Here is a 9,683-nt window from a genome sequence, read left to right on the forward strand (position 1 = left end):
CCCCGGGCGGGGCGAGGGACACGCGTGTGCTGACCATGCGCGCACACGCGCGCGCACACACACCCCACCGGCGTGATGCACACACCGGAGGGTGCATTGGCGCTCACACCCTGACACGCGTGTGCACACTCAGACACACAGGGACCGACGCACGTCTGATGGAGACACTGAATCACTGCTTTGCAGCCACGCTGACGCCCACGCTCGCTCACACACACACACACACACACCGGGCTCTGTCCCACTCACAAACAGCACGGGACACTGACAGGCACACACACTTTGGTACTCTGATACCAACACACAGTCAGACACACACTGGCTCACCGTCCCATCCACAGCTGAACGTGGACACCCACGTCCTCATGCACAGACACACCGAGACAGCCACACAGAGGCACCACCCACGGGCAAATCCATGGACCCCTTCTCCCACTGAGCCTGCATGCTCAGGGCACCGCCACCAGCTACCACGCTGCCCCACACCGACACGTGGGGACTGACCCACGCCTCCATACAGTCGCCCACGGAAGCAGTACCACACTTGCATGGAGTCCCGCAGGGCACTGACCCACAGGTGTGCACGTGCATGCACACGCACGCACGCGGCGACAGGCACCCATACAGACACTCAGGTGTGCAAACACACTCCTATCCACAATCCCCCTCTTTAAACAAGGGCTGGATCCAGCCCTAAGGATTTCCCGCCCAAGCATCTCCCCTGCCCCTGCTCCTCAGAAGTCCCCGAGCCACAGTGCCACCCCTGCAGGTGCATGGGGCGGGCTGTCCTCACCAGGGCTGGCCGCTGAGATGCTCCAGGAGGCTGAGGACTAGCAGACGCTGCGGGAGCAGGTGTCCGTGGCGTGGCTCTAACCCCCTCTTCCCGAAAGGGAGTTACATGCCTCTGACGACCGCTAGGGGCAGAGCTGCTTGGCAAGACTCAGAGGAGCCTGTTTTCAACAGGTGCAGGGCGGGGAAGGAAGGGATTAGACTCGGACCATAGGAGCCCCGCTTTGGGAAGGTCAGTCAAGTGTCACCCAGAGGGGAAGGGGGCTTGCTTAAGCTCACACAGCCAAGCCCCAGACTTAGAACAGAGTCAGTCGTCTCTGGAGCCGTGGGGACACTGGGTGAGGGTACCAGGGGGTGAGAGACACATCTGTGCTGCTCCGGCATTCCTGACTTTGCAGAATATCCCCCGTGCACAGCCCTTACACCCTGCAAATGTTTGCACGTGGTGATGCTGGCGACGCCGGCCCCGGCTGCCTTCTGCCCTTTATCTCACTGGAGACTCACTGTAAGTCAGTGGCTGCGTTCACGTGCCCATTTTAGAGAGGAAGCTCCTGACGGCCCAAGGTGGGTGAGTGCCCGACGCTCACAGCAAGCAGAGCCCCGGGGTGCTCAGCCTGGCTCTGCTGGGAGGTCACTTGGGACAGGATTCACGCTGAGACGTCTGTGTGGCTGCTTCCACGGTGGAGAATTGCCTCAAGAAAGAGAAGAAGGGTCTGCTGGGCGTCTGTGCCATTTCTGTGCCAAATGCCACATGGCACCTGCTGTGCAAAGCCCTCCAGGGGCGTGGGAGACAGGCAGGAGCACCGACTGACTCTGGGTGAGACGTGGACAAGGAAGGAGGGTGACAGAGTCCAGGAAGTGGTGGAGAAGGGCTTGGATACGGGGCATGGGCCACCTGTAAGGCATCCAGATGGCCAGGGCTGGGATGAGGGTCTCTTCTGTGTCAGTGGTGACAGGTAAGAGGACATGGGGAGGCCTGCTGGACTAGGCCTGACAGCGGAGCCACTCCCAGTCCCCAACCAGCTCTTCCTCACAGCTGTCACGTCTGCGTAGCTGGGACAGTTTGACAGCTGTCCTGACGCCATCTTTGTCCACGTCCCTAATACCGCAGGGATTAGGTGGTCCCACAGTGGAACTGACACATCCAGTTACCACTGAGGAAAGCACTGCCTCCCACTCCCCTGCAGGTCTGGAAGTAGGGACCAGACCATCTGCTCCCACTTCAATCCTGCCTCTGTGTTGGGCTTTTGAATCCATCTGCTTCTCTCTTTGTGGATCCCAGTGATTGGACCCCAAGTATTTACATTGCCTCCTCGCTTCCTATTACCTGCTGGCTTGTCCGTCCTTCCTTCCTTCCTTCCTTCCATCCACCCATATATCCATCCATCCACCCTTCCTTCCTTCTACTCATCCTTCCTTCCTTCCTTCCTTCCTTCCACCCATCCATCCATCCATCCATCCTTCTTTCTATCCATCCATTCACCCATCTATTCATCCTACCATCCTTCCATCCATCCATCCATCTGTCCATCCAACCACCATCCATCCTTTCACTTATTCACTGAGCAAGGCACCCATTGCGTTAGATTTTCTGTTGAACACTGAAGACTCTTTGAAAAGAAAAAGCCATCCCTCCAAGGAGTTGCCAGTGTGGAGAACTGGACAAGGAAACACACCCAAAGGGAGAGTGTGCCCCAAAGAAGGAGCTCTGCTGTATCAGTTGGGATGCTTATAGCTTCAAGCACATCACCACGTGATCAAAATTGTTCCTCTGGTGATAGCAGAGCACAAGCAGGGTGCTGGCTGCTGGGAGGGCAAGTAGCTCTGTACGCATTTATGCGCATGACACCAAAGGTTTGCGGGAATTCAGGGAAGGCTTCATGGAGGAGGTGACATTTCAGCTGACTCTTAAAGGGGCAGTAGGCAGCACGGGCCATCCCAGGCAGGGCAGGCGTCCCGTGTGAGGGTAGGAGGCATGAAACACGCGTGTGTTGGAGGAGCTACTGGTAATTTGACGTGGCTCATGTGAGGTCGGTGGTGGCTGCAGAGGAGGCTGGACCGTGACTGGCCAGCTGAGCCCTCATTCAGATCACTGACTCCCGCGGCACTGGGGGCTGCAGACCCAGCCTGAGCCACCACCTGGCCCTGCCGCTCCACAGACGGCCACCTAGTCCTCCAGCTCAGGAAATACTCAGTAATGCGTGAGCCGTTGCCCCGTTTCTGCCCTGCCTTGACGGAGGCAGCCTGGTGGTCACGGCCACAGGGTGACCAGCCTGGGCAGGGGCTCGGGTTCCAGCTCCACACCTCCCCTCCCACCTTGAGAAAGTCAGCACCTCTCTGAGCCTCACTGTCTTCACCTACGAAATAGAGAAATGCACCCATCACCGGGCTCTTGCGAGGATCAATGAAACGCATGTGGCATGCGTAGCACGTGGCCTGCCACAGAAAAAACGTATAATGCATTTTAGCAAACATCATATGCAGAGCTCTCTCCCAAGCTTCTACCATCCGGAAATGCCACACGTGGTGCTTTCTTGATCCACCAGGCTCGTGGCATGCACTCCCCCACCAGTGAGGCCGCCCTGACGTCCCAGCACCCACCTCACTGGCCAGTTCCCTGGGCTGCAGAACACACGTCGCCCTGTTGTGACCTGGGGCACGGGTGTTTTTGTGTGTCGTCTCCTTCCGGACCCTCACGGGCCCCCACAGCTGGAATGTCAGCCACCACAGAGCCAGGGAACTTTCCGTCTCATTCACAACTCTACCCTCAGGGTCTAGCTTAATTCTTGGCACATAGGCAAGCTCACTAAATATTTATTAAATAAATAATTGATTGATTTTTAAAAATGCAGTAAGTCTAGCATGACATAGTTTTAATGAATCCGAGCGGGTCCCCAGTGGTCAGCCGCAGTGCTTCCCAGGAATTCAGAGACTGCTCCCTCCCGCGCAAGTCACAGACTCATCCCCTGTGGGTCCAGCCCTCTTGCAGTCATCTGGGAGACTCTGCGGGCCACCAGCGAGACCCCGCAGTGGGGGCGAGTGTGGATGGCTCACGGAGCTGGGTCCCCCTGCTATGGGCCACGGCGGGATGACAAGGCAGCAACGCCTGGCCACCTGCTTCCGAGCACCCCGCTCTGACCACGGAGCCCTCGGCCGCCGCTCCAGGGGCCCCAGGCCCACAGGCCGACCAGCTCCACCGCCCCAGAGTGGCCTGGGAGGGCTGCCTCGTGCTCCCGTGGAGGGACCCCCTGGCGACATGGGGGAAGGGAGTTGCGGCGTCTTCCCTCCTGTGCTGGTTTCACAGTGCTGTGAGCTGCCCGGGGCCCACTCTGCGCACTCAGAGCCCGGGCTGGGCTCAGCGCTTTGCTGGGCTGCCTGTGTGCTGGCCTCTCCCGTGGGGAGGGGCCGCAGCTAGGCCTCAGAGAGCCTCCACGGGGGACACAGCCCGGAATTGTGGCCCCTGCTCTGTGTCCGGGCAGCTGGGCTTGCAGGCCTGGCCAGAGGGGCCCCGGAGTTTATGGGGTGTGGGGGCCGCGGAGGGGGCCCAGGGCTCAGCAGGAGGAGAAAGACTGCGTTCCCTTCTGGTCTGACCTGAGCAGGCGGCCCGACCTCACGCAGAGCTGCCCCTCCCGGCCCCGGCTTGCCTCTCCGTAAGACGGGCATGTGGCCTAGTTGGTACAGACGACCTTTCTTAAAGAGGTGCAGGGGGACAGAAGGGGCCTGCTTCGGGGTCAGCTCTGCTTCTCTAGTTGGGCAAATCTCGTCGTCCCCCTGCCCCTGGGGAGTCTCCTAATCTGAGAAACAGAGAGAAGGTTCCGGGGCATGGGTCCTGGCCAAGGGTGTGACTCTTCCCTCTGGCGGTGGTTACGGTAACCCCGACGGACCCCGGCGTGGGCTCTGACGTGGCAGGTGCAGGAATCAGGTTTGCTGGGTTGGGTTTATACCTGCCCGAGCCCGCCGCCCTCCCGTCAGCGTGGAGGCCCCAACCGGGCAGGGCTGAGGGACAGAAGGCACCGAGGGGCCACCGAGGGTAGACATCGTGGTTTGGGTCAGGCGTAGAGCTTACGAGGTCCTCCGTCAGGTGGAAGGTGGAGGGTGGGGAGCAGACCTGGGGCTGGAGGACGGCACGGGGGACCCTCACAGGGGTGCCCAGCGGAAGGAACTCCCCGTCTCTCTCCCGTTCCCACAAACGTCCCTGTGCGTCACTCATCAGAGGCCCAGAACGCGTGGGGGGGTCTCGAGGTCAGGTGGGCAAGAAGATGTGTGTTCACGTCAATACATGTCTTGCTCTGAAATAATGGCAGGGGAACGGAAGAGCTGCAAAGACCGCGGCGAGCCCGCACGCACCCTCCCTCCGTTGCCCCTTGCAGCACCGGGTGCCTCTGCTAGACCGAGACCCGGGGCCGGCACAGTGCCAGCGACTCCAGAATCAGCCTGGGTGCCAGCAGTCTCTCCGTTCCCGTCCTCCTTCTGAGCCAGGCCGTGACCCCCCGTCCCTCCGGTCCGTGCCAGCTGCTCGTGTTTCCCTGCTCTTTGTGACCTTGACAGCCTCGGGGGGTCCCGCCGGGGGCCCGGAGACCGTCTGGCGGGCTCATCTCGGTCTGGGGGGTTCAGAGGCTAGTGGACACCGTCTCTCAGTGTGTGAGGCCCCCTGGCCAAGCTCCCTTACCGGACACCTGGGCAGCGTCCTGAGGAAAGGGGAAAAGAGGGGAGGCCTCCATGGAAGAAATCCCACCCGACCAGGGGCTGGCGGTGGCTGAAATGAACCCCTCAGGACAGGGCCTGCCCGTCCCCTGGCCCTCTGTCCCCTCCTCGCCTCCCCCGGGCCCTGCCCCTCTCCCGCCCTGCGTGGGGCCCCCATTCATCCACCGGCATGGCCCTCCCACGAGGAAAGCTGTGCGCCCGCCGTGGCAAGGGGCACAGGAAACGCTCCCAGATGTCTTGGTGCTCTTGAGGGCACGCTCCCCACCCACCGGGGCCCCCCCAGCCTATGCTTGAGTAGAAGCCAGGGTGGGAGACACAGGGGCGTGTGTGTGACCCATCCCCAGCCTCGCTTCCCGGACAGCACCGTGGTGCCCGCTGCCTCCCGCTAGCCCGCTGGAGGGGGAGGAGCCCGGGCTTGGCGCCCCACTAGGCCATCGTCCCCGCAAACCTACAACGCTTTACAGATGAGCACATGGGCTCAGAGGGGTTCCTGGCTAAGCCCAGATGGCACAGCCAGGCAGTGGAAGAGCTCCCCGTCCCCCGCGGCCACACTCCTGTCCACCCCCACCCCACCCGGGGTCGCGCAGGGGCAGCGGGCACTCCTCTGTCCAGAGAAGCTTCTGGCCTCCTTCCCCGACCACCGCCTCATGGCCACGCACATGTGCCGTCCCCCGTCTCGGGTACGCTGTTGAGTGGGAGTTTTATGGGAAGGACGCTGTTGAGTCATAGGGGACGTGGTCAATGTCACCACCAGCATCCAGGGGACCCAGGAGGGACGGGGCAGGAGGGCTGCATGGAGGGACCAGAACATGGGGAGAGGGGAGAGCTGTTCCACGCAGGTCGTGCGCCGGAGCTCGGGGCAGGCTCATTGGGTGATGAGTCCCCGCGTTCTAGTTCCTTCTGTTTCCCTTTGTGTGTGTTCCTCAGTGCGACCCGAGGGGGGACCCTGTGCTAAGGAGGGGCAGAAACACGGGGGCCGAGTCTCTGGCCCGGCAGCTCTGCTCCCCTCCCTGAGCCTCAGTCTTCCCATCTGGAGAGTGGGGCTGAGGAGGAAGAAGGGAGATGAGCCCGTGCCCCCACCCAGTGCGTGACTTCCTCCCGATGTGTCAGGACACTTTGTAGTTATGTCCTCATTCGGGTGCCCATTGGGTTCCTATCTGCTTTTGGTGCTCGACTCAGACTCCCAGGCAGGGCTGAGGGTCGGGGTGCTGCCTCCCTGGAACCTGGAGGTGCCCACCGTCCTCCGTGGGTGGTGTGTGGGCAGGGGCGCGTCCACGCAGGGAGGGAGGATGTCTCTGTAACTCCAGCAGGCCTGCCGACCCCCTGTACCGGCTCAGGGGAGCAGGAGTGGGGAGGGAGGGGGTCCTGGAGCAGGGACGGGGAGAGGCAGTCGGGGGTGACGGCCGTGCTGGTGGCCAGTGCAGGCCAAACGTGCACTAGGCTGTACGTGCACCTGGGGAGACTAAGTTGCCCGCCTGGCGGGTGAGCGGGGAGCTCACCGCAACCTGACCTCTGTCCCAGGGCCGCGGGAAGCTCTCCACCAGGGGCTGGAAACGGGGTGTGGGCAAGCCAGGGGGCCAGGGTCCTGACCCACCCGACCGACCACAGTCTGAGGCCCGCTTCCGGTCATGGCAGCCAAGGTGGGAGCATGGGGCCCTCTCTGTGTGGTTCTGTGTGTATGAGTTTGGCCCACAGAGTCTCAGGCTGAGATTAAGCCAGATTCCCCGGCCGCCGACTCCCCTTGGCGTCCCCAGGCCAGCGGCAGCTCCGCACGCCCACCCCCACCAAGTCCCCAGCCTGGACCCGCCTGCCCTGGAGGGACGGATGGCCGCGCTCGGGTGCATGCCAGGCTCCCCCCGAGCTCCAAGGAGCAGGGACGTGGAAAGTGACAGCAAGTACCAGGAGCCACGAAATCCCTGCCCCCTCGATTTCCAGGCAGACTTCAATGACCACATGGACGTGGCCCCTCAGTGAACCCCAGGCCCCTCGCCGGCCTGCCTCCTGCTTCCCTCCCTGCAAGTCAGGCTCCCTGGCTCTGGACCCACGTCCCGCCGTGGCCGTCCCCACACCTCCCTGCAGACAGGCAGCCCCTCACCCCCGTCACTGGGGCTGTCTCCTCAGAAGAGCCCGCCGTTCTTGTCTTCGTGGATACCACCTCTCCAAGTCCTGTCCTTATAGTTCCCGACAGTTCTGGGGACAGACTCCCAGGAGTAGCTGATGGCCCATCGGCATTCAGTTTCTTTGTTTCCTTCCGTTTTTTGGCCGACAGACGGGGGGGGGTCTCGGGCCACCACGTCTTCCCAGGAACCCAGACAGTGTCCTGTTTGTCACACAACAGACTTCTGGAGAATCTTTTCTGAGGGAAAACATGGAGAAAAATCATCTCATCTTCAACGTGGGCATTTACAGTCTCTAACTTGCAGATCGGGCCAAGTCGCCCCCCCTTGGGATCCTGCGAGGTCCTACAAGGTGGGGACCCAGGAGCCAGACCTGCCTGATCCAGCCAGACCTGCTACCCACCTTGTGCCAGCCCCGCCCAGAACGTGACCGAGCGTCAACCCCTGGGTTACGTTCTCTGACTCCCCCAGGCTGGGTCGGGTGCCCCCAGTCCCAACACAGACACACACGGGCACACAGGCAGACACGTCCCCGCCAGCACGCACACAGTTTCACCTAGACGGTTTTGTCTGTGTGTTTGCTGGGATCCTAACACCGGGGCTTCGTTCTTACCAGTCTCGGGCTCCTCCACCGTCCCAGCCCCTAGTGACGTCCTAAGCAGCCCACAGCAGTCCTGGGTCTGCCCCTAGCCTTCTCTGGGGCCCCTGGAGGAGGCCCGGACGCCCAGGAGGCGGTGGGCGTGGCCTGGCCGGGGTGCGCCCCCGTGGCCCTGGTGGGGCAGGCCCTGAGTGTCCCGCGGGGAGGCCAGGAGGCTGGGAGGCCAGGCTACAATCCCCCACTGCAGCTGCCGCTGCTGATTTACGATGCTTTTAGCTCTGAGCAGACCCATTTCCAAACTCCTCTCCGAGACATAAATTACCCTAAAGGGCTGATTTGTATCACTGTGGTTGGACAAGGCCGAACCAGAAAGCACTCCCGCCTCTCAGCAATTTCCATCCAGGGAGAGCTATGGGTTTTTTTCCCTCCCTTATTGAGCACTTCAGAAAGGGGGCTGAAAACCTTCAATAGGTTTCGTTTTTAGGGAAAGCAATTTTGGCTTATTAGGCACTGTTGGCTTCAGAAATATGCTCACTAATGACTTCTATTTAAATATTTTCCACCAGCTGAGAGTTTTTCAAAAATACCGTGTTAATGGCTTCAACACCCCCTCAATGCGTCCTTCCCCACCTCGGCTTCTCAACTCTCTCGGCTAGACCCTCCACACCGTCAAAGGGTCCTGAGCAGGCTGCGTCCAGACAGCCCCGTCAGAATTCCGTGTAGCAATGACGCCCTCCCCCCTCGTCGCGCTCTTGGCCACCAGCCTTGCGAGAGCACAAACTCAGAGAGGATCGCCCGGTCCCTAGGAATCCTCCACTGGCTCCCGGGCCCCTCCAAATGAAAGCCGAGCCCTCCAGCCTTGCACGAAAGGCCCGGCCTGCCCTCAGCGGGGCTGCAGTGCCCGCCACGCTCCCTGCTGAGCCCCAGGCAGGAAACGGTGCTGCGGCTGCCCAGCTCCCAGGCCGCCTTCCTGGGCAGCCCGAGGTCGGAAGGACAGCACCTGCTTTAACAGTGTCCCCTTGTAACTCTTGACCATGTGTGAACAGGGGTCTCCCACATTCTCATTCTGTGCCAGGCCCTGCAAATTGTGCAGTGGTGCCCGGAGCCACCATCCTTAGTGGGAGGCCCAGGCCTCCTGCTCCTTGTCCCTTGTCCGTGGGATAAACCTGGGGGGCGGTGCTGGCCAGAAGTCCCCCAGGCCCGCAGCTGGACAAGCCAGGGTCCGCGGTGCAGATCACTGCCCTCCTGCTTCTGAGTCGCCCGGCCGTGGTCGAGCAACATGGCCCCTGGCGGCCTCAGTTTCCCGTCTGAGAAATGGGATCATGCTGTGTCTGCTTCCCAGGCCGCCCCCCAGGCCTATCTGCAGACCTTCCCGGAGCACTTAGGAGAGCGTGCGGCACAACGACTGTTTGCCCGTGTTTGTCACCGCCGTTCCTCCCATGAGACGGGGATTTAACAGGATCCTCTGATAAGCC

The sequence above is a fragment of the Ailuropoda melanoleuca genome, chromosome 17 (genome assembly GCF_002007445.2).
Source record: "Ailuropoda melanoleuca isolate Jingjing chromosome 17, ASM200744v2, whole genome shotgun sequence".
Lineage (NCBI taxonomy): Eukaryota > Metazoa > Chordata > Mammalia > Carnivora > Ursidae > Ailuropoda > Ailuropoda melanoleuca.